Genomic DNA, 24109 nt, shown 5'->3' on the forward strand with positions numbered 1-24109 from the left:
AAAACATTAATTACATTAGTATAGCAAGTTTATGTTTTTATTCATTTAAGACATTTGCTAAGTTTTGTGAAGCGATTTAAAATTTATTTTTGTTTAGCTGTTAAAAAAAGGATTTTTTTTATTATTTTCGCATTTTGCTTTTATTCTATATTTCCTGAATATACACAAGTAAAAATTTGTGCAGAACTTATTTTTTAAACTCGAGACAATAAATTTGTTGTGTTTTTAAAATCATTGTCACTACTTTTACTTCGTAAAACTTAATGGCCAGGAATAAGTTCGCAATGGCCATGTTTCGGATCTCCGGCCAGGATTTGGTGTTTTTTAAGCCTTATTGTATTTGTGCTGAAACTTGTTAATTTATTGACAAAAATTACCAAACTTGTCATAAATTGTATCTCAAGAAGTTTATTAAGAGTTTAGAAATATTTTTTTATGATCCTATGCCGTTCGCGGTAATATATAACGAAGTTTAAAATTAAGTGGCCAGGAATAGGTGGTTTTACCCTAGACCTTTGTATCAAATAATTTTTGCCGACCTGATGCCGACCTCTAAAAGATTGAGGTCGGCAAATTATTGCCGACCTCAATTTTCCTAATTCCGAGGGTTGAAATTGGATGTGTCAATGGATGTGCCATATAATAATATGACTTCCTCTTATACATGATTAATGGGTAATTAATTTTTATTTTATTTACAGATCATATAGTAATTATTTAACATTTATTAATTAAGTAAATATAAAAATTCTGCAAAGTAACAGGAAACTAATATTTACAACATGAAATCAGAAGCAATAATATAATAATGAGGAAATAAAAGGTTTTGTCTATAAAAGAAAAAAAATATGTCTTTTATAAATATAGCCTTTTACAAAAAATGTCTTTTATAAATGCATTTGGATTACAGCCTAGTAAAGTTTCTATACTTAAAAAAATGTTGGTCTTTTACAAAAAAAAATTAGCTTCAAAAAATAAAAATATTTTTTCTAATTATTGCTCCATAAGGCCTCTAAAATTATCAATTTTGGAAAAATATTTAATTTGGAAAATTTAACTAATTTTATAATTAATGCATATATATAATTTTTTTTTTTGGGAAGGGGAGGGGGGTCTAATTGCCCCCTACTCATTCTTAGAACCTACCCTAGGCACAAAAAAAATATAAATAAATTTCAAGTTTATTATTGCCCTCAAAAAGACTTTAATAATATTTTTTTACAACATAAAATTAAGAATAGCTAGTTTTGTCATAAATAATTTTGCAACAAATTTTATGCTGACTCAGCATATATATCAGCTTTACTTAAAATTTAGAAAAGTTGAAAAATGCAGTAATATATTTTTTATTAATAGTGATGTTTGATATCTATATATTAAGTTATAACAATGCCTAAAAAAAGATGACCATCATTTTGACCATCGAAATACCCCAAAACAAGATTGTCTATGTACAAAATTTCAGGATGATACCTCATTTGGCTCTATTATTGCAATTTAACAACAAAAAAGTATTTTGCAAAAAATGCTGAGTCAGAATAAATAAGAAAATTGAATCCTGAATATCTCAAGAACCCTAAGGGGTTGGAGGTTCCAAATTTCAGATTTTCTTAATTTTTATAAACCCCATAACATATAAAAAACTTATCAAAATCCAAAACATGATTGACATGAGCCTGCTGATTTGACATGGAATCACCCTGATTTTAGTATTTCATTGAAGTATTATCTCCAGCAACTCAAGAGTAAGAGAAAGGTGACTGATGTTCAAATTGACAAGTTCAAAAAGGAAATACGTGATTTTCTTTTCTCAATGTGTACTATATTATTGAAAAGCCCTTTGTCTTCGTTGGTTGCTCGCTGTCTGGTGTGTATTTCCGCATTTATGGTTGAATATCACAGAAAATTTGATTATTTTTTTGACAAACTGTTGATGAAGCTTGTTACTTTCAAGAAAATTAGAGCTTCTGTTGGTGATTTAGCTAAGAAAGAATATTCCAGGTCCTGTAAAAGTGTGGTCGTTGAAAACAAAGATGTATTTTTGACTTTTGATAAAGACTACTTTTTGTGGACATACACTGATTTAAAGATGTATGCAAATCTAAATTTCAAAATTGTCCTCATTTTATCGCACCAACAAGCTCAAGTTGAATGTGGTTTTAGCAGCAACAAAAGTCTGATCGGTAACAATATGTCCCCAGACACTATAATCTCTTTACGTTCAATCTAAGATTACCTCACATTTCATGGGTTCATGTCTCATGAAATTAAAATAACAAAAGATTATTTAGATTACTGCAAACAAGCAAGAAAGAAGTATATTGATGATCCATGTTCAAAAGCCGTGTCTGTAGAGAAACTAGTGATAATGGAGGCCAAAAGAAAAGTTATGGAAGCTATTGAAATTGTCAATACTTATATTTGACAGATTTAATCTATTATTGAGAATTTTAAGAAGTCATCTGGTGAAATTAGGTATATATATATATATATATATATATATATATATATATATATATATATATATATTTATATATATATTTGTATATCTATATATATATATATATATATATATATATATATATATATATAATATAAACTAGATATATATAGATATACATATATATATATATATTTATATATATATATAAATACATATATATATATATATATATATATATATATATACATATATATATATACATATATATATATATATGTATATCTATATATATCTAGTTATATTAATATATATATATATATAATATATATATATATATATATATATATATATATATATATATATATATATATATATATATATATATATATATATAATAATATATAATATATATATATATATATCATATATATATATATATATATATATATAATATATATATATATATATATATATATATATATATATATATATATATATATATATATATATATATATATATATATATATATATATATATATATATATATATATACAGTTCTGTGAATAAGTTTTAGACCACTTACATTTTTTCAAAAAATCCCGGAAAATTCTTCTCTAATATTTAAGTTTGTAGTTCTAAATTATAAACTTATTAAAACACATGTATTTCACACAAAATATAGAACAATTACAAATTTTTATATGTCAAACTTCATAAAAAACTCTTAATATTTACTATGACCTTCTTTTGCCTCAATCCCATCCAATATTCGCCGGGGAATAGATTCATACAAGTTAGTTATAAAATCCTGGGGTATGTTGTGCCATTCTCTTTGAAGTACTTCAAAACATTCTTCAGACATTTCGTGGAGCATATTCGACCTTCTTTCTGTCCAGGTAATCCAAATATGCTCAATCAGAAGCCAGGTCATCAATTCCAGTACTCCTTCCTCTGCCAAATCATTTAAATAATTTTTTGCCACTCGGGAACAATGTTTTGGGTCATTGTCCTGCTGCAAAATAAAATTATGACCTATTAGTCTCATTCTGGATGATACAGCATGGTACCTTCGGATATCCGCATAACGTTCCCTGGTGAGTTGCCCCCCCCCCCAATTTTGATTAAATCACCTACTCCGGATGAAGATAATGCAGCCCAAACTTGTAAAGAGCCTCCTCTGTGTTTAATAGTAGGGTTTAAACACTCGGGATGATAGGCTTCTTTAATTCTTCTTCAAGCCTATTGGCGTCCTTTCATTCCAAAAATTTCGAATTTGGACTTGTTGGTGTACAGAACCCCATTAAACATTTCCTGGGCCCAATCTTTGTGTTGTTTTGCATGTTTAAGTCGTTTTTTTGCGACACTGTAACAATGGTTTTCGAATTGCAACTCACCCTCTTAATCCCAATTTAAGTAGGTGCCGTTGAATAAAAGATGAGCTGACATTTTTCCCAGTTGCTGTGTTAATGTGTTTTGCCAGCTCGGTTGATGCTTTTTTTGCATTTCTTAAAGATAGGGTTTTTAAATATTATTAGTTCCAATCTGTAGCTTTGGCACCAATTTGTAAAAATCCATTGATAGTATGTAAACCACAGGCAATATCAATGAGTGTACTTAATTCATTGTTATGACATTATTTGTTGAGCATTTCCAAAAACAGTTAATTTACATTTGGGTCATCCTGAAGCATTTTTTCATCATTTAAACCAGTTGTACAGGATTTGAACATATTTAGGGCTGCAGTTTTTCCCATGAACTCTGAAGTATAATATCTTGTAAAAACAGTATTCCTCTCTTCATTTCAATAGCGCACATGTAAGTCCATTTGACCTTTCTTTAAAACTTTATTGTAAGACTCATCAAAAAGACATATATATGTATGTATATATATATATATATATATATATATATATATATATATATATATATATATATATATATATATGTATATATATATGTATATATATATATATATATATATATAAATATATATATATATATTTGTATATAATATATATATAATATATATATATATATATATATATATATATATATATATATATATATATATATATATATATATATATATATATATATATAAATATATATAAATATATATACATATATACATATATATAAATATATATTTATATATATGTATGTAGAGTTTTTTGAAATTTTTGAAGGATTATTTGGAAAAATACAACTTTGTGATGGAACTTTAAGTTTCATGCCCTTCGGCAATCATCAGCCATATTTTATTTTTATTTTAAATATGCCAGAATTATATATATGCCGAAGTTTTTAAATAATTACCAATGCGAAGAACTCAAGATTTAAAAATGATAAATTTATTTTATTTTCCCAAGAACATTTAAATAGTTGGAAAGAAATCAACCACCAAATATTAGATTATGTTTCAGGACGGAAAATGAAAAAGTAGTTGAATTTTATTCTCTTTTTGGACAGTTAAAAGTTGCAATTAGTAATAAATATTTTGTCAGTTTTGAAAAATCACAAATTAAATATTTAATTGAATTTTCGCTTTTCTTTTCAGAATTTCAATATGCAATTTTCATGGAACTAACAAGTCCATTTGATCAAGTTAACTGCTAAGCTAAGCAGCTCACTGTATGTATCAGAAGAACTGAAATTAAGAAGACTCTCTTTTCTTTTGATGAATTGAACAAATTTCATTTAAAATTACATACCAGGTAACGTCTTTTTTTACGAGCTTAAAGTTATAATTTGTAATAGTTTCATTATGATTTCTATTCGCAATATAGTTAAAGTTGCACAATTTCTGAGAAGTTAGGGAGTTTCAACTTCTTAATAATAAACTTAGTGTTGAGTATTGCAAGGCTAATGAAGTTTTGATTTATCTATAAAATAATTTTCCAAATCCTGATGTAACATGAAGAATCCCAAAAGCAATAGCCATTATATACTTAATGTTAATAATCAAAATCGTGAACATATGTTTATTAAAATTACAATTTTTTTACAATTTTTTTTTGTGATACAAATTTTAACGTACTTGGAATTCTTCAATTTGTTAAATTTTATATAATTGATGTCTTTTAAAAAAAAAATTATATTTTAATATATCAAATTCATTTTTTTTTAATTTCATTTTTTTTTTGTTCCTTAATGTCGTAACTTCGCAATTACATAATAAAGATTTGTTGACAGCGAATAAACAAATAAAAACGCAAATTGGTTTCACAAAAATAAACTTGCAGAAGTTGTTTTGAAAGTTTATTATTAAGTTTTTTAGCTTCAGGCTACTAAGTTACTGCCTTAGTTACGGAACCTGATACAATGTTTTAAAACTTCCAAAAACTTTAATATAGTTAAGTGGCCAAATCATACTCTCAGTCCATTAACAGTAAATGACCCAGTTGGTGGTCTATGCGGTGCAAAAATCAAAATCCATAGAGAATATAGGAATTCAGCCAGATATAATTTTCTATGCAATCATGTAGTACCTTATTAGAATAGTTTAGGTATGTTTCAGAATAAAAATTAAACAACTTGAAAAATACCTTGATGCAAAAAAACTCTTAAGTTGCCTCCACAATTACAATAATTCATTGTTCCCAAGTATCATGGTGCGCCACTCTCCCCTAACTTACTTAAAATTAATGTAAGAAAATTATATTACATTCAATATGAAAATGCAATAGTTAAATTTTAACAGAAACACGATAAAAATAAGCTATAGCTGTATGCCGAATATGAAGTCTTTTTTAAACGCACACAATCAACAAATTATGAACAACAAAAAAATTCCACCTAAAACCAATTGCATTTGCCTTAATAAAAATACCTGCCCTTTATCAAACCAATGCTTAACAAAAAATATTATATACCAAGCCAATATAAGTTCCAATAATTCTACTAACACTCCTGTCAACAAATCCTACACCGGTATAAGTGAAACACCATTCAAAATTAGTTATGCCAACCATATAAAATCATTTAAGATTCTAAAATACAAAAGCGACACCGAATTATCAAAAGAGTTTTGGAAATTAAAAGATGCCAACTTAAACCCTGTTGATAAATGGAAAATAATTAGGCAATTTAATTACAGCCCAACCATGAAGTCCTGCAAACTATGCATAAACAAAAAATATGAAATTCTATTTTCCAAAAATAAAAATCTGCTAAACAAAAAAAGTGAAATGCTATCCAAGTGCAGGCATCGAAACAAATTTCTTCTCGCCCTATTCGACATGGGTGATTGATCAATTTTCTAATTAATTAAATATTGTTTGTTTTTTTGTTTTGATGTCAGAATTCATTCCATTACTTTGTTATGTTTTTTCTGTCAATTTCTGTATTTTGTATTTTTTAACAGTTTTTTCTTGATTTAAAGAATAAAATATAACTGATGATTGCCGAAGGGCATGAAACTTTATGTTCCATCACAAAGTTGTATTTTTTCAAATAATCAAACTCTTTTTATATTAATACTGATCAATTTTGTAAACAATTTACTTAATATTGATCACTCTCAAACAAACAAGAGACTTTGTATAATAACTTGATACAATAAAACAACATCAATATATATATGTATATATATATATATATACATATATATATATATATATATATATATATATATATATATATATATATATATATATATATATATATATATATATATATATATATATATATATATATATATATATATATATATATATATATATATATGGTTTATGTTTTGTAAGTGTGTAAATATTTTCGATATATGAAGTGTTTCTACGTTTGTGATGTGTTATAATGTTATGTGTTAATAGTATGTAAGTGTTTATTATGTTGTTTGCAAGGTTTCATATTGTTGTGGCTTGGCTCAGTTTACAGCAAGAGTGTTGACCTTGCTAGCCAAGTAATTTACTTTTCTATAATATGACATGGCTTCCTTGAGAGCATGAATGATGTCCATGCCAGTAAAGTTGTGTACTGGCATGATAAAGCACATAAATTAAATTTGTTTGTAGTTAGTGTAATCATAAAATAAGTTGAAAAAATATTCTTGAAAGAATGTGTCTAAAAGAAATGTTAAAAAGATATATAGTTTATTGACCTTTTTTCTTTAGAATGTTAAATATAAAATGTGGTGTTCCACAAGGGTTAATTTTAGGACCACTCTTATTTTTAATTTATATTAATGATTTAAGCAAATCTTGTAAGTTACTAGACACTATATTGTTGCGGATGATACAAATTTGTTTCACGCTTGTCACGATATTAAAATGTTATTTAATTCAGTTAACAGATGGAACTCATAAAACTCACAGAATGGCTTAATGCAAATAAATTATCAATTAATTTAGATAAAACAAAGTATTCTTTTTTTCATCGCTTTCATGAACACGATAAAATCCCTTTAAAACTTCCAAAACTTTATATTGGCAGTCAATTTATAAAAAGAGAATTAAAATTTATTAAAATTTTTAGGAGTACTCCTTGACGAAAACGGTAATCAATTGGTTCACAACCCTGAACGTGCTACATTGGTTAGAAATCATGTTACATTATCTCAGTATTACAATTATAAACTTTCAGTTAGACAATTTTTTTCTTCACTCTTTTATGGCAAAAAACATATACGCATCAACAGCATATTGCTGTTTCAGCAATATGCTGTTGATGTGTATGTTAAAATTGAAGGCCAGCGCCTTGGTTTCATCAGAAATAACCAAAACAAACTGAGAAGTGAGCAGTATGACGTCTTACACGAACATGTAAACAACCTTAGAAATGATCGTAATGTTAGACCAGGGCATGTTGTAGTTTTGCCATCAACTTATGTAGGCTTTAAAAGAAAACTTTGAAGATGCTATGGCTATAATTAAAAAGTATGGTAAACCAGATCTTTTTATTACTTTCACTTGCAACCCAAAATGGCGCGAGATAACTGAAAATTTATATCCAGGTCAGACAGCAAATGATAGACCAGACTTGGTTATTTGAGTATTTAAACTCAAATTAAATAACCTTCTCAATGACATTTTTAAGCACGTTGTATTAGGGAAAGTTGTAACACATGTTCAGGTTATTGAGTTTCAAAAGCGCGGTTTGCCACATGTTCATATTTTACTTGCAAATGATGATAAGTTTGAAACAGCTCATGATATCAATAATTTATTATCTCCAGAAATTCCAGATCGGATTGTTAATTGAGACCTTTATAATATCGTTAAAACTTGCAAGATTCACAGTCCATGCGGCATACTGAACCCAAATTCTCCCTGCATGAAAGATGGGGTGTGCAGCAAAAACTATCCTAAAGAATTTAATGCTAAGACAGTAGCAGTTCATAATGGTTATCCACGCTATAGATGTTGTGATAATAATTTGGTTATCAATATTAAAGGTAACAATGTAGATAACTGCTGGGTGGTACCTTACAATCCATTGTTATCAAAGAAATATCAAGCTCACATTAATGTTGAAGCTTGCATGTCTGTTAAAGCTGTTAAATATTTGTACAAATATATATACAAGGATCACGACTGTGCCAATATTTTAATAAATGAACAAATTAATCATGATGAAGTAAACTCTTTTTTAGATTGTTGTTATGTAAGTGCACCTGAAGCATTGTGGCGAATTTTCGAGTATCCAATAAGTCATATGTCACACACTATTACACGCCTTAAAGTTCATCTACCTGAAAATCAATTAGTGTATTTTAGAGAAGGAGCAGAACAAATGGCTTTAGATGGTGCAGCTCAACGTGATACGCACCTAACGGCATGGTTTAAGTTAAATACTGAAAATGAAAGAGCACATTGCTATTCGTATGTAGAGATTCCTTATCACTTTATATTTGATGATAAACATTGTAAATGGAAGGTTAGACAAAGGGGTGGTAATAAGGTGATAGTAAGAATGTATAAAATTAATCCAACTGGAGAATTGTTTTTTCTTAGACTGTTACTTTTGCAAGCAAAAGGTGCAACATCGTGGGAGGATGTGCGTACTGTTAATGGTATTGTCCTTGAAACATTTCGTGAAGCATGTGTTTTGAAAGTTTTGTTGCAAGATGACACTGAATGGCAGAATACTCTTTCTGAGGCGGTTTTAACAGGTATGCCAAAGCAAATTAAACAGTTGTTTTCAATTATTTTGACCTTTTGTGAACCTGACAATCCTTTGCATCTCTGGAATACATACAAAGCTTTTATGATGGAAGAGCTCATTCACTTCTAATAGCTGAACAAGCTACTTTTCATCAAATTGAAAAGATTATAAATCAAAACGGTAAAATGCTGGCTGATTACAATCTGCCTGTTATTGATGAGTTTATGCGCCTAAATCTAGAAAATTTTGATGAAAATGTCCAACAATCAATTGACGAAGCCAACCAAATGAGACTGTTGCTTAATGTCAATTAATTAAATGTATGTAATGCTATCCTTGCTGCACTGAATGAGCAACCAAGTGTAGAAAATCAACATTCTAGATTGTTTTTCATGGATGGACCTGCTGGTAGTAGAAAAACCTTTACTTATAATTATTTGATTGCTGAAACCATAAGTAGGGGCTTTAAATCTGCTACAGCTGCATGGACTGGCATATCAGCAACTCTTCTTACAAATGGATCTACATTGCATGGCTTATTCAAACTTCCTGTTCCAATATTGGATAATAGCACATGTAATGTAACTCCTAACTCTATACACGGGCATTTTTTAAGACAAGTTAGTTTGTTTTTGCTTGATGAAACATCCATGATACCTAAACATGCCTTAAATGCAATTGATAGGTTATTAAAAGATATTTGCAACAACAACTTTCCGTTCGGAGGAAAAATCATTTTTTTTTGTGGTGATTTCAGGCAAATTCTGCCTGTTGTGAAAAGAGGACAACCAGCTGAAATAGTAGAATCACGTATAAAATGTTCTTTGCATTGGCAATGGGTGCAGAAGTTTGCATTAACTGAAAATATGAGAGTGCAAGATGGGGAGTGCAAGATGGAAGGTGAATTTTCCCAGTGGCTACTAAAACTTGGGAATAGAACTATACCTGTCAAAGAGGAGGATCCTTTTAAAGGATGCATTGAGATACCAAATCAGTGCATTATTAGAGAAAATGAATCGATTATTGAAAAGATTTTCGGAGATGCTGATCAAAATGATTATTCTAAACGTGTGATTTTAACACAAACTAATGTTGATTCATTATCAATCAATGAAGAAGTGCTTGAATGTCTGCCGGGTGAGGTCAAAATTTATTTAAGTGCTGATCAAATTGAGACTGATGACCTTAATGAAAGAAATAACTCCTGTTGAGTTTTTGAACAGGTTAATTCTTTCAGGTATGCCACCTCATTGTTTAAAATTGAAAATTGGTTGTTTAATTATGCTACTTAGAAATTTAGATCTCAAAGCTGGGTTATGCAATGGTACTCGAATGAAAGTTTGTGCTCTTCAAAATAATTATATTGATGCAGAGATTTTGACAGGTGTTTCTGGTGGTAAATGGGTTTTTGTTCCTCGAATTCAGTTTGCTCCATCAGATTCTAATAAACCTTTTGTTCTGAAATATCGTCAGTTTCCTGTCAGATTGGCTTATTCAATGACAATTAATAAAAGTCAAGGTCAAACATTTGATAGAGTTGGGGTATATCTCAAAAAACCGTGTTTCTCTCATGGTCAACTATATGTTGCATGTTCAAGAACTAGAGTATTTAATAGTTTGTTTTTCAAAATTGATAAACATCTCATTCAGGGTATGGTAGGTGAAAAGTGTTACACAAATAATGTTATATTTTCTAAGGTTCTTAATTTATAGTCTTTAGATTTTCATTTCGAAAATTTACTGTTTGTAGGTTGTGAGTACTTGTATGTATAACTTTATTTATTTTTTAATTTTTTTTTTTCATAGTTTTTGATAAATATATCTGTCATTTAATATTGTTATAAAATGTGTTTACATGTGTTATATAAAACCATATTTGTTTATAGTTGTATATATTTTAAAATTATGTTGTTTCCATGTTTTCAAAGTTGTGTCACTTGGGATTATGTTGAGCAAGATTGATAACCTTACCAGCCAAGCGGTGTACTTATAGCAGAGGTGTGACTTGGCAGCATTTATTGCTTTAGGGCTAGGTTGTGTTGTCTAGCCTTTTTTTAATTGTTCTGGAAACACATAATGTCTGTTAATGTTTAGCGTAATGTGTATGAGAGAGTATGCAACCTTGATCTTTAAATCTAGGGCGTTTTAATGTCCTAAATTTGAGGTAATTGATTAACTAATATTGAATATTAAAGCAAATATACTTTTCTGTATTTATATGTTTAGTAAAAAGATAAATATAGTTAACTTTAAATTGGTTTTCGAATTTTGTCTTTTTTAATTTGGTTTGTTATTTTTGCTGGATTTTAGGATCAAGGGTGTTAATATTTTATTGTTATGTGTTATTGTTGTGATGTTTTGTGTTGATAGACTGCTTGGCTTACCTTCACGTTGGTGTCTATTGTTAAAAATGAATAATTGGTTGTTTCATTATTAGAACTTACTGCTTTTATTTATTTATTAAAAGCCAAGACAACATTTTGCTAAAAATGCAATTTATAACTTAATTTGATTTTTTTTTTTTTTTAGTATTGTTAATTTTTTTTTTAGTATTGTTAATTTTTTTTTTTTTAGTATTATTACATTTACGATAAATGTTTATATCAACTTAAATTATATTAACGAAAATTTTCGTAAATTAATTCAATCCAGAAAGATTAAATATTTATTTTAATATTAAAGTAATTAAAGAGGTTTAAGAAAGAATCGACTTCAATATTTGTTTGCTTTTCTGTTTAGATGACAGCAGTATTATTGGAGAAAGTAAGTTAAAAAGCATTTTTACTTTTTAAAATGGAAAAAAATACTTTTTAATATATCTGTTTTTTTTTAAGTAGGTTTAAAATTTCAGGTTTTTAAAATCCTATATATTATGATCTTAAATATTTTTTAATTACTTAAAAAATATATCTTTGTTAAACTATACCAGGTTGTAGAAAATAGTTATAGTTTAATGACAAAGTTGAATACTGTTAGAGTAGATTAAATAGATCAAAGATTTATTTAATCTACTTAATAACTTACTACCAAAGTGAAAATTTACTATCAATTGTTTGTTTGTTTTTCTGTTTAGTTGAAAATAATGAAGAGAGAGGTAGTAAGTTTAAAAGGATTTTTATTTTTAAGTAACTAAAATGTTTTTTAAAATATTGTTGTTGACTTTATAGTAAAAAAGTAGGTTTTTATAATTTTATACAATAAGCCCAAGAACTTAGGTCCTACACTTAGGTGTGTGTGTAGGTGACACGTTTATTTATTGTTATTTTTTGATGAAATATTTATATTACTTTAATTTATATGATTATTGATATTAATATTGTTATGTTTATTAAATCATTGTTACTTTTTTTTTGCAGAAATTGTTTTAGTTACATGGTAGGTTGTTACGTTTTGTCAGTACATAACTGTTTGTAACTTTCCTGTCTATGCATTATATTCAATTGTTGTTTTAAAATTGATATTGATTTATTATCATATAATTTTCTTATTATTCTTATAATTTATCATCATTATTATTATCATTATTACTTGTATTATTAATGCTATTTCATGGTATATACTTAAGATTAGTTTTAACTATTTGTAAATGACTCGAGTGTATGATCTTTTTATTGAAAAATATATTGATATATTATGCTAATGCAAATATTATGCTATTGTTCCCAATATTAAATATTAAATAATATGCAAATATTATGCTAATGTTCCCAATATTATTCCCAATATTAATTCACTTTGCTATGACATCGCAAATGGAGGAAACATTTTTTTAACGGTGAAAAGTAAAAATCAGATAAAAGAGCAAAAGAAAAATAAATAAAAATTGTTCAGAATAGATGATTTGAAAAATAAAAAAAAATAAAGTTAAAACAATTAAAATATTAAAGAATAAAAATCGAAGAAAAATATCAAATAAACAGTAGAACAAAACGCTAAGTTAAAAGAATAAAAATGTTCGCGACAAATTCGAAAATAACGTTATTAAAAGAAAACAAAAATAACATTTTTTAAGTTTTATTCATTTATGTTATTTGGATTGCTTATATTATCCTGTAGTTTTGTGTATTGTTTACAATGCCGTGTGATTATGTGTACTTTTTACACATAATCATACAGTATTTTTGTTTATACTGTTGTGTAATTTTGTGCATAATTATTATTTCTCATGTCAGTTAATTCATTTTTTCCCCTTTTTGTTATATTTGTCTTGCTTTTTTAAATATTATTGTTCTTCTTTTAATTTTGCTTTGATCTCTTTTGGTCGCTATCTGTATTACTAATTTTTGCTTTATTTGTTTCTTTTATTAAGGTATCACTCCAATGACTAGATTTTAACTGTGCAAGTGGCGCCGATCCTAGTTTTGTAAAATTATAAATAAGTTTGTAACTTTTTCAATTTTATTGGTAAATAAATGAATTTTTAAAAAAAATGTGCAAACGGATTTCTTTTGCTGTAATAACTTAAATCTTAACTACTTCCTTTACGGAAGTAATTATATTGAAAAACTACTTTTTATTAAACTTTAACAAAAAGTAGTCGGGGAGTTGGGGGGCTCTTCAATCTATGGGGCAGCTTGATCTTTTAGCGTTACACCATCTATTTATAATTATAAATAGATGGTGTCTAAATATGCGTGATGTCTTAAGTTACTATCAGCATATACTTCTGGCTATTTATTTTCGTTGTTGTTTTCAATCCAGACATTTTTACAGATGACGAATATCTGCCAGCATCAGTGATTGATTGTCCAGCACCCACTCCTACTGTTGAACATCCAGAAATCATTGCAGATATTGCGGAAACTATTATATCTAAACCCGATGAAAATCTGCAGGATATGGCTGAGCGAATTGGATACGCGAGACTCTTCTGAATTAGCAGGACCCTCTGTTGCTGTAGCAGGACCATCTGTTGCCGTAACAGCAATCCCGAGTATCGTAACACCGGAAAGATCCTTTCTAAAGACTCCAGCCAGAAAAAAACAATTTAAAATTAGGCAACAAAAAAAAGAGTTTTGACAGACACTCCTGTTCAAAATGAGGTTTACTTGGCAAAAGAATAAACAAAACATAACAAACAAAAAAAAATTTCTATGGTTCAGAAAGATCCAAAAAAGACCACAAGAAAACCTAAAGCAAAACATGCTGCTTCAAGACTTCAGTTTAAAGAATTCGATGATGAGTTTGAGGAAGAATTGAGACTTCGAAAGATAAAAACATATAAGAAAAAAAAATGCAAAAAAATACAAGTGCAGCAGTTGAAGACGATGAACCAATTGAACTTTCCGATGATTCTGATAATATTCATCGCCTACCACCGCTTGAAAGTGATGACAGTGAAAATGATCTTGAAACGATATCTTCTTGAATTATCAGACCTGAACTTTGACTTTGATGCACTGAATGTGAAGGGTTTTGTTCTTGTTAAATTTGATAAAAAAAAAAGAAAAAGCTATTTATTATGTTGGACAAATCTGTGAAGAAGAAAATGTGCGAATGCTAAAATATTTGAAAAAAGAAAATTTAAAATCGTATAAATTCGTCTCTGTCAGTGAGCGATTGTACCAGTTTACCAGAGGTGATATTGTCTGCAAGCTTCTAGATCCAATGCAGCATGGTGGCACAACTCCTGTCGGTCGACATTTGATTTTCGATTTTGATTTTTCAGTTTTTGCAAACATTTCTTAAAATTTCGGATGAAAAAACTTGTTCACTAAACTTTAAATGTGAATCTCTTGGCAGAAAATTAAAGTACTGTGTTTTTAATAATGCTTTATTGCCAACTTTTTATTGATTTTGTAAAAAACTGTATATAAGATCAAAGTGCCCCATAGTGCAGATCAAGGTGCCCCATACATGGGGTACCATGATCCATTATAGGTGATGTTATAATTAATCCATTGTAGGTGATGTTATAAAGTTAAGTTCTAGCTTACTAAATATTAATTGGACCAAAATTAGCTTGTTGATTTGAATAAAGAAATTAATATTCTTTTAAGAATATTGAAAATAGTATTGTTGTCTGCAAGGGTTTCTAAGTAATCAAGCATAAACCATAAAAACGTTAAAGGTGCCCCTATCTCCCCTATAGTCTGATAACTAAACAATAACTTATAGAAACATATACACCATGTTTATCACAAGTTATAAAAAATCTTATTGCAAATCTAAACAAAAAACGTAAGTATACATGAGCAGCGCAAATATTTTAAAGTTACGCCAAGGTTAAGGTAGCTTCAACTAAACATAACTTTTCTTGCTTAAATCAGGCTGAGCATTTTCTGAAGATGTTTTGTAAATAAAATAATTTGAGAGTTGAACTTACAAAAAATAAATTCTAAATTTTGTATTAGACTGCTCAGCAAGTTTTGTGAATACAAAAATTAGTAAATTTTGAACTTACGCCAAACTTGCGCTAAACTTACGCTTAAAAATATTTTGTGAAAATACTCAAGTATTTAAAGAATAGAATAGCGTACCGTTAACAACAATACTGTTAACAAAAGAATGCCGTTAAACGGCAATATTTAAAAACTTAAGATTTAGATATAAAACACTTTTCGTATAAATGTTATTAGAGGTGTCCCGGATAACACTTTTTCATTATCCGACCGGATATTTAATACCCGGATATTTAAAATTATCTGACCAGATATCCGGATAACGTAATTTAAATCCTAAAATATATATTTTATAATGACAAAATATTATCGTGATAAACCTTCAAAATAGCAAACTTTGTTTCACAACTTTTCTAAATTAATGATAACTGTGATTTCAGAGCAATATGCATTGCATGTGGAAATCAGATAAACAGGGGTGTAATAAATCTGGTCAGAAGTCATTTTGCACAACTCCGCCGCATAATCACGCAAAAATTTTAATTTGTATAAAGAGGAAAAAAAATGAATACTGAATCTTCTTCAGTTGCACAAAGAAGTCCAAAACGCATTAAAATACGATCAAGTCTCCTTTTCAAAAGCTGTTCATGGAGATGATGTTTTCTTTAATCACTCGATTATAGAAAAAAATAATGACTAAAGTTTTAAATTATTGGAAACATGAAGAGAAGTTTGCACTGCTAAAAGAGTTAGCACTTAATTTACTAGCACCACCTGCATCCTCTGTACTTTTGGAAGATTGTTTTCATTCTTTATGAGAAAAAGCAATCAAGGCTAAATATGTTAGTTTCTTAACATTGAGGTAAAAAAAATATAAATGAGTGATAAACTGATGTATTTATTGCGCATATATAATTTTAGTAGTATTTTAATAACAATAGGGGAGTGACCTAAAACAGGCCCCTTTTTAAAAAAAGATAGAATCAACTAGCTGTAACCAACCAAAACAACATAAAAATTTTCCGGATATTTAACCTATCTTCAACTTAACATCAGAAAATTAAATGTGTAACTATGCCTTATGTTAAGAAACAACCGTTAAACAAAGAAATGCTAGGAGCCCATTTTTTGTAGAAGTAGCCTTTAATCGGCCCCTTAATTTAATTTCTGAATAAAACCTGATTATTAACCAAAAATTGACTATAACTGATTTGTTGTTGATACATAATCTTCTGTTCATTATCTACATTGAAAATTGACACTCTGAATAGAGAAAAATTGACAATAATTTTAACTATAGTCAAACTAAAAAAAACTTAGCTCAATAAAATTTTAAAAGTTGTACTCTTAAATATTAATTTTGCCAAAAATTAACAATAAAAAAACTATTTTTCGGATGGTTCACTTAAATTTTTATGGTCAGCCGAACAATATTCTAAAGCCAAATTTGTAATAACCTATGTCCAAGCAAGAGATTTGATAGGGGTTTATCTCACCTTTGGGGCTCGTTGTGGCCCACTTTGCCTTAATAATAACAATATTATAAAGAAACATGAAATATCCGGTACATAAAAAACCGGATAAAGTTATTATCCGGCCGAAAAACGGATACAGTATAAAATTCACCCGGGACACCCCTAAATATTATATAAACAACCTAATAATTCTAATATTACATTAAGGAATCACACAATACGGATCGAAATAAGGATCAAGCTCAAAAGAACTTGAATACATATACATTATCAATTAAGAAAATAACTTTTTTAAATTTATTTTTAAATAAATGAAAATTCCAACTTCGAGAAAAATCAAAATTTTTTAAAACTATTAGGTTCCGAAGAAAAGCTCCGTGATATGTTATAAGAGATCTTCCAAAATTTATATGCAAAAATATGTTTATGAACAAGATCGTAATTTCTTAGGTCAAATTTTTTTTTGGTTTCATTGCATATAAATTTGGAAAGGATATAGGCATAAAATTTATTTTACAGTGTACATAAAGCAAAAGATATTAAAAATATTTAGTTGATATATGTTAAGAACATTCATTTCCAATAAAAGAGGTCTGGGACCTCTTTTATTGGAAATGAATAACGGTCTTTAAAGTTTATTAATGGTGCTAGATGCTTCTGTCGATCTAATTTTTTTTTTTAGTACTACCTCATGCAATATCTGCATAGTTTACATTGCCTTGAATAAGCGAGTAAAAAAAGTTGAATTAATGCATGTCTATTGAGAAAATTTCTTACTTGTTACAATACTTCAATATTTTTTAAAACTTTGTGGCATAAAGTATCGATATGACTTTTACTTTTTTTCACCAATGAAAACACCAAGGAAATGTATAACTTTTGATTGCTTTATTATTACTACATTATACTGCCCAATTTTTGAATCACCAATACATTTGGCTAGGATACTTCTAACGAAATAAATATTATTAAACGCTGTAAAAATAACGGACTTTTTTCCACATTTTGTTTGTGTCATCATCACCATTTATTTTTGTAAAGCAGCAACTTCTTATGGTCTTGATTTATATTTTTTCAAAACTCATTTGAACCAAAAGAACTATAAGGATATCAAGTTTGAAAATAAAAGAATATTTTATTTCCAGACTTGATATGAAGAATGTATTTTCAAATGCGGTATATCCATTTTTAAGATAATTGACTTTTGTCGCTACACAATGATGACTCATATGTTTGGAAAAACTATTGTTGCCTAATTTATATATGCATAAATAATATATTAGATAATGTTGAAAGTCAAAATATAGGTAAATAAAAAACATAAATAGTTTACAATGCCCAAAGAAAACAACGGTTCCTATTAAGAACAGACATTTCTTTGATTGGAAAACAATCGCCTAACGTGCATTGGATCTCTCGATTTGCAAAAAACCATAATTCTCTATGTCCGTGCTGAAAAAATAGAAAATAATTCCTCTATTGGTTCTAAATCTACTGCGTTTAGTTTATTGCACATTGGTGGTATCTTTATCAACATCAGCTTTTTTTAAAATATTATTGAGGATGAGAAAATTAAACCTAGTGACTAAAAACATAATCACTGATAGTCGACTTCAATCTTTTGCAAATGCAAAAAAAACTTACAAAGACATCAATAACCGAAAGATTTGGAGTATTGCTTCAAGTCACTGTTATGCTTAACGTAAGCTAATTCACTGAATTGAATACATCTTTAGAGATTGATAATAACAAATTCGCTAGGGTGAGGTATCGAACCATGGAAGAGCTTAAACTTGAGAGTTCGAAAATTAATAATAATTATATATCAAGTCTTTCCTTTAAAGGACAACATGACAGAATATTTTCAACAGGAAAGAAGGTTGATAAATACTATCAAAGAGCATTTGAAGAGGAGTTATGATACATCAATTTCTAAAAAAATGTCTACCCTTTGCTGAAGCCTTTGCCCAAAGGTTAAAACCACGTTTTTGTTTTGTGGTGATAAAACTGTAATAAAACTGTGGTAAAACTGTTGTAAATAATGGAGTTTACAATTGTCTCGAACCGAAAATTAGTAAAAAGCAGTAGAATGGGCAGTATGTCAACTACATTTTAACGATTTTTTTCTCCACTATCTATTCAAGAACTTCAATGGTTCCACTTCATAACGTACTTTCTACACTGGTTCTAAGCCTGAACTCAAACCACTGCGCCAATGCCGCACATAATGATGTTATTTAACAAATTGATGTTTATTATCACAAAACAAATATTTTGAGACAAAGTATAATTGCTTGTATACGGAGACCAAGCAGTGATAAATGGTAGTGAGCTGTATGAATAATTGCCGATAAAATGTTGTATCTGTGAAATTTTTTTTCATTGTTAGTGATTTTACGATACCTTTTATTTTAACTTTTTTAATTTAAAGTTAAAATAAAGAGTAAAAACAAATTGTGTACTTGTAAAGTAGGTGTCAAATTTTCAAAACTTGCATTAGATAAAAAATCTTTTAAATAAAATACTACTCTCCCAGTAATTTTATCAATGTACGTATAAAAGTTAGTTGACTGTACATACATTCTGAAAGCTTAATCTCTGGAACTTTAAGTTTTTGAATAATGAATTTTTAATGAAAAACTTAACCTATTGAACACTTTGATTTTTTTTGAGAAATGTTGTGGTTAGGGATCAATATATATAGATAATATATAACTGATTGATATACTAATGATATATGATGATATATACCTGATTTCTCGATTGTTATTATTTAGGAATTTTATACAATTTTAATTTTCAAATTATAAAAATTTTAAATTTTTCAAAATTTATTTTCTTACCTTAAACTTGCATCCAACATTTAAATATTGACATGGAATAATTGTATTAGGGCAACTATCAGTAATATGGGAAGACATCTATGAAAAGTTTCAAAGATAGAGTTTTTACCCAAGTAAATTAAATGTTCAGTAAACACATGACGTGTTAAAGACGTGTTAAACATGTCTAGAAGTAAAAAGACGTTGTTTAGACGTTTTTAACGAGTCAAGTGTTTACCTCGGTAAAAAAAGGACACTTTGAATATAAAACAGCTATTTCAATTTTAAATCAAACCTCTTTACGCATAATTTTCATGCCACATTGATTTACACAACAAAGAGGTAAACATTCGCAATTTTCTTCATGAATCTAAATATAAATTTACGAGAAAATATAATTTTTACTTTGATTTTATTAAACTTGACATTTCTTTTAGCACATTCATCAATAAACATTATCTTCATCATTACCATCATCATAGTCATCATTATCATAAGGGCCGTCCCGAAGAGACGCGTCGGAGGTGTCTCACCCCCCTTCCTTTCCCAACGAAAATTTTATTTAAAAATTAGTAGGAAATTTGGACATTGGAGTCGGAAAATAATAGCCATCAAAGATCTTTTTTTTTTGTTAATATCTTAGTTAGCAAATCTTTTTTCTAAGCCTTAAATGGCAAAGAACAGACACGTCAACCCCCTCCCCCACCCCTTATCAAGAACTCTTTGGGAAGGCCCTATTCTATTCTACTATTACCATCCCTAATTACCATCATATTCTTGAAGTTTTATTACTAATAGCATATATTATTTTATTAGGGGTGTTCTGAAACAAAATATTTGAGAATCGTAAAAACTAAATAAATATAAAACATATTTTACATTTAAAATCACATTTAAACCTTATCTTTTAAAATATGTATTTAATGTTATTGTATATTTTTTTATTATTATTATTATTTGTTGGTAATATTGGTGGTGCTTTTTCTATTCTCAAATATATTTGTAATTACTTATATAACGCCTTTTCAATAAAAACTGAAAACTTAATTTCTTTTATTAAAATATCAAAGCCATTTACTATTTTTATTTAATACTCAAAAAAAACTTTTTTCCTACTTCTACCGCCTAACGTTTTTTAAGCATATTAACCAATTTTAAAAATCTAATATGTCTAAACACTTTGTTATTATTTTTTTTTTTTAATACATAACGCAATATTTTTAATTCTCAAGATTTTTTTGCTTTTTGCCTGCAATTTTTTAGTGCGATATTGACATTCATTAAACATGCGTTTGGTAAAATAAATTGAATTATGCGCAGAATATCGTACATAGCTATAGTAAGACGTCACTTGAAAAATGATATACTAGTATGATCACCATATTTGAGAAAATATTTAGAAATGCTCAAACAGGTTTAGCACCGCTGCACATGTTTATGGACATTAATACAGTTCAAGATTAAAACTATTTCATTTAACAACTCTCGAAATAAGACGAGTTAGAATCGATTTAACTGTAATCTTTACATTTTTAAAAGGAATAAATATTATTAAAAATTAAAAATTGCAAAGTTTCAAAAGAGCATTAGAGGTCATGCATCAATATCTCAAAAAACTTGTAAAAGTTGTCGTAAATGGCATTACTGTCTACTAAACCGCATTTGAAACGTTTGAAATTTTTTACAAAACGTTTGAAATCTCTCACAAAAAAGAATAATTTAATAGCAAACGTCATCAAAAGATAAATTTTAAATGCATGAAAGTTTGTAAATAGTTCAGTGCTAATAAAGTGGGATTTAGTATTCTAACTCAATTGTTTGCTTAGTAACTTATGCAACAAATTAATAATAATAATAAAAATAACAACTACAGGTAACATGCGAAAAGCATAGAAAACTTAAATCTTACCACCATATTTAACATTAAATACAACTTTATTTTTTTATTTGATATAGAATGTTTGAAAACTTTTAAAAATATATTTATCAAAAGAATTCTTTAGAATAAGAATAAATTCAGATAGGCCTTTTTTTTTTTTTTAATTTATAATTTTTTTAAAAAGGACTTATTTTTATGAATCAATATAGAAATATGTTCAGTTTTTTTATTTAGTAAACTTTCTTGATGCAAATAAGTAATAATTTCGAATTTTTCTTGTAAGTATGCCTTTTTTGGAAATGTTATTAAAGGCAGGCGCAGATTTTAGAATCATCATCAGAAGCATTTAGCACGTTAAAAAAATTTTAGTTAATGTTTTACCCTTGCAGAGCGTAGGAAAAATGAATGCACTAAATATATATCAACTTATAGTTCTTTGTTTTATGTTTTTATGTAAAATCGATTCTTCCCCAGTTTCCTTTCATAACTTGTATTTGACAAAAGTTAAAAATAAGTGCATTTTATGCAATGTTACTATCGTTAAGCAGCCATATTTTCAAACTAATTAAAGCAAGTTTTCCATTGCTTTTTTCGGACCATTTTTATGGAACAAAATAGTTTTGAAAATTTTTCTCAAGTTTTATTGAAAAATGTATTGATGATTTGTTAATATTCTTTTATATATATATTTTGGAGATTCTATTTTACATATATATATATATATATATATATATATATATATATATATATATATATATATATATACCAAAACATTTATGCAATTTTTTGAATATATAGTATATATAACAGATTTATATATTTACCTATATATATATATATATATATATATATATATATATATATATATATATATATATATATATATATATATATATATATATATATATATATATATATATATATATATATATATATATATATATATTTTACCTATATATATATATATATATATATATATATATATATATATATATATATATATATATATATGTATATATATATATATATATATATATATACCAAGACTTTTATGCAATTTTTTTGAATATATAGTATATATAACAGATTTATATATTTTCAACGGACTTCCTGTAAAAAAAAATTTGTATTTATCTTGATTATCTTTTACCAATATAAAAAGAATTTATTATCTTTATGTTAACCGTTCTTGACGACAAGACCTAACGGTCTTCTATGAGTCCCCGCTTCCTTTAATTTTTTATCGATCTATTTTTGCAAATTTTTTATTTACTTATTCTGAAAACGTTATATTTTTTACTAAAATGTTGCTTAAAATGTAATAAAGCACCACAAAAAAAAAAAAAGAAAAAATGACCGATTTAATTTAAAACTATTATTATTTTTTTTTAGTTGTTTTAGTTTAAGTTTTAAATTTTTATTTTCTATCAAATTGCATAAAATTTTTAACATACTATTTGAGTAAGATATAGCTGTACAAAAAATATTAAAAGAATTATAAAGAGGCCACAAATTTGCATTGGATAATAAAAATGAATTTCTTAAAGAAAAAAAATACTGAAAATTGTGATTAAAAACAAAAAGTTTACTAACTTTTAAATAGCAAACGCTTATCAAAAAGTATTATTTACAATCCTAATAAATAATATATTGGCTTAACCGAGCGCGAATTGAAAAAACATTATTCCTTCCTGATGAACTAACTGACGAAGAAGCAATTTGTTAAAAAAAAAAAAAAATAAGTAAAGTGTTTTTATTTATTGCCCTGTTTTTTAAGAAGATTGAGTTCTCAATCTTCTTAAAAATGTTTGTAAAATACACAGCCAACATATAAATACAGAAAAAGTATATTTGCTTTAATATTCAATATTAGTTAATCAATTACCTCAAATTTAGGACATTAAAACGCCCTAGATTTAAAGATCAAGGTTGCATACTCTCTCATACACATTACGCTAAACATTAACAGACATTATGTGTTTCCAGAACAATTAAAAAAAGGCTAGACAACACAACCTAGCCCTAAAGCAATAAATGCTGCCAAGTC

At 27.3% G+C, this 24109-nt stretch overlaps 1 long non-coding RNA gene across 1 annotated transcript; it reads left to right on the forward strand.

The window, feature by feature from the left end:
* The first annotated feature begins 123 nt into the window (after window positions 1–123).
* Window positions 124–13271, forward strand: LOC136084002 (uncharacterized). The gene is made up of 4 exons (XR_010640277.1): window positions 124–675; window positions 5002–5158; window positions 12285–12308; window positions 12619–13271. It is a non-coding gene; the product is annotated as an uncharacterized LOC136084002 (long non-coding RNA).
* The last annotated feature ends 10838 nt before the right edge of the window (window positions 13272–24109 follow it).

This window comes from Hydra vulgaris, chromosome 08, assembly GCF_038396675.1.
Source record: "Hydra vulgaris chromosome 08, alternate assembly HydraT2T_AEP".
In the NCBI taxonomy this organism is placed as follows: domain Eukaryota; kingdom Metazoa; phylum Cnidaria; class Hydrozoa; order Anthoathecata; family Hydridae; genus Hydra; species Hydra vulgaris.